Consider the following 3,150-nt stretch of genomic DNA (forward strand, 5'->3'; position numbering starts at 1 on the left):
TTATTTTCTTCTAATATGAGTGTGTAGCAAATGTATAATATTTACCTTTTGGACAATACTAACATAAATGTATTACCTTACTTTGTTGATTTGAACTGTGCTTTGCGTGTATGTATTATTTTTCTGTGAACATTCTTTTACGTGAATTTTTCTCTTTTTTTGTTTTGTTTTCTGTGCCACTGCTGCCAAATGTAAGGATGGGGGGCCGAGGACCTGTCAAGCTGCATCATGCAGCTCTTTTCTTCGGTCTCCCTCCGTCATACACTTCTGACGGAAAATAAAACATATTATTATATTATTATTAGGGCTGGGCGTCGATTAAAAATTTTAACCCGATTAATCGCTACCCTTTAATCGATTAATTAATCGATTAATCGGTTGACTTTAGTAAAAAGCAAAAGTAGACATTTTGTCCTTACAATATGTTTTATTGTATGATAAACGGCGCATATATTCAAACTTGATTGAGAATAAACGTTGATGTAACGCACTCACAGATCACAACCCCAGCTGCGGAGGCAAAGAAGTTTGTTGACATTTTCCGGCAGGAGCGAGTTTCTTTGTTTGTTGACGATCATCCCTGCTGCGCTGAACAGACGCTCGCAGGGCGTTGAGGTGACTGGGACACACATCACACTCTTCACAATTGGCACAATTTGAGGAAACAGGGAGCCCTGAGCTCGCCACCACTGTAGTGGGTCCAGTTCATCGTCCGTCACCTCGGCCATCGATCGATAAAGCGACACTTGGCAGGAGATGGTGGGCTCTTCATTTTCCTCCGAGAAAACGTATTTTCTTTTTTTCTTGGGCGTTAGATCAGTAGAATCGTCCGAAGACGCATGTGTTAGCTGGGAAAGCCTTTCCCACACAAGTTCGCGGCGATCTTTTTCGATTCATGCGAGGCTCTTGAAACGAGGATCGAGACACGTTGCCAGTTCATAGTCGTTGTATTGCGGCCACGCGCGAAGCCTCTCATCGATAGAGTCCACCAGCATGGCCTTGAAGCGGCAGATGAAGGCAGGGTCACAGTCATTCGTCTTCATTTTATTCTTTAGCAGTTTTAAGGCTGGAATAAGTACAGACCGAGTAACGTACTTGTCCCCTCCAAGGAGCTCAGTAATGTCGAGCAGGGGCTTCAAAACTTCCCGAAGCTGCTCCAACATGTCCCAATAGACGTCTGTGAGGTGGGGAATCGACGATTTAATGGTACTGCTGTCCTCCATGGAGCGGCGCAAAGGCTCCTTCAGTTCAAGCAGGCTGCATATCATTATGTACGTACTGTTCCACCGTGTTGCGATGTCCTGCTGAAGCTTCTTCTTAGGTGCTCCGAGTTCAGCGGCATGTTTTGAAAGGACGGCCTGGTTGTTCGAACTGCGCTTAAAGTGACCCACAGTACGACGACAGGCGGCTAGCAGTCGCTCCACACCCGTCACGCTGAGCGCCTTGTGGACGCACAGCTGAAGCGTGTGAGCTGCGCACTTCAGACTCTGAAAGTTTGCTCTCTCCACCCCAAGACAGATGTTGCGGGCGTTATCGGTACAGACAGCTTTTACCTTTTCAACGATTCCCCAATCTGTAGCAGTCTCCAATACCTCACTGGCACATTGTTCCGCTGTATGGCGCTCAGGTACGTTTCTCACCTGCAATGTTGCCGATCGAAGCATCCAGTCGTCGTCGATCCAATGCGCCGTTATCCCGAAATAGGCGTCATTGGCGATGGAGGTCCAGAAGTCCGCTGTTAAGCTGATGAAGCTGGCTGCCGAGAGTTCTGCTTGAAGACGCTCCCGTCTCGAGGTATACAGGGCATCCACCTTGGCACTCACTGCACGACGGGACGGCGGCTGGTAAGACGGAGAATCCAAGGCAATCTGAAAAACTTTCGCTAGTCCGTGATCTTCCACAATGTTGAGAGGCCGGCTAGAAGAAACAAGCCAAGATGTAAGGGCTTGTGCAATAGTTTCTTTTTTCTTCAGAGAAACCGGCCTCGAAGAGAAAACGTCGGTAGTCGTCTGCTTTTTTGCAGATGATTCTTGTGGCAGCGAGATGCTTGGGTGCTTAGCTCTGAGATGGTATTGAAGCGAGCTTACACTTCCGCTATATGCGAAAGCTTTTTTGCAGATGAGGCAGTGAACTTTCTTTAAGTCAAAAACTTCGCCCGCGGAGAAATTTACTCTAAACCCGAATTTCCCTGAAAGGTTGCCCTTCATACTCCTGTATTCGTCCATGCCTGCGCAGGGTGTTGTGATGAGATACTTCTCAAACAAGTGACTGCGGCGCGACATGAATGGATGAGGAAAGACGGGGGCAAGGCAGACGGGGATAATTGGGGAGCGTCGATCCGTCGAGGACGTCCCTGAAGGTGTTATAGGAGTAGTACGTGAAGGACAAAAACAGGATGAAACATCTTCGTCGTTCATGTAACTTTACCCGCACGCTCTAATTCCACGACGTCCTTGAAGCTTTCAACAAACAGAAAATCCCCGGCGAAGGAAAGGCCCCTTTTTACGGGGAAAAGGGGAACGAGCCCATCCGGCTGCGCGCGGCGCCAACTCGTCAAAGACGACGAGAGAACGGGGGAACATCTGGAAGCACTTTGCCACGGGCAGTGCAGGTCCGCCAAGGTCGTTGCGTCAAGAGGCAAAAGCGACGCCGAGAGAGAAATTCCAACCACACAAATAAAACACAGGGTCGAATACTGAAGCAAGCCACGAACCCGGCCGGCTTTGCACCACGCTGAACGAGCGGAGAGACGAGCGAGGTCACGTTGTAGCGACCGCAAGGACGGAGCATAACCTACAATGGGGATCAAGGCAGCCTTCGGAAGAGCTCTAGCTTTGTCGCTGCAAACCCGTAAGCCAACATGCTTGCGTGCCTTCAAAAAAAAAAAAAAAAAAAAAAAAGCTGCTGCGTGTGCTCAAAAAGAGCGCGTAGCTATAACGTCCAAATTCATGACCGAGGTCACCGGACTTCCGTAAAGCCTGCTTTCATTCTGCTTCTGTTTTCGCTTTTTTCTTCCAATCCCGCGTGACGCACGACGAATGATTTGTTTGTTGGGTGTTACCTACGAGATGAACAAGGAGCAAGTTTGTATGTTCGTTTTAGAGGGAACGGCAGCAGGAGAAAGGAAAAAAAACGTATATTTATTTACTT

General features: G+C 48.2%; 1 pseudogene; it reads right to left on the minus strand.

Moving 5' to 3' along the window:
- Positions 1-491: 491 nt before the first annotated feature.
- LOC115312111 lies at positions 492-1,223 on the minus strand (annotated as a pseudogene).
- Positions 1,224-3,150: the final 1,927 nt, after the last annotated feature.

The sequence above is a fragment of the Ixodes scapularis genome, unplaced genomic scaffold (assembly GCF_016920785.2).
Source record: "Ixodes scapularis isolate PalLabHiFi unplaced genomic scaffold, ASM1692078v2 PGA_scaffold5__190_contigs__length_132052651, whole genome shotgun sequence".
In the NCBI taxonomy this organism is placed as follows: Eukaryota; Metazoa; Arthropoda; class Arachnida; order Ixodida; family Ixodidae; genus Ixodes; species Ixodes scapularis.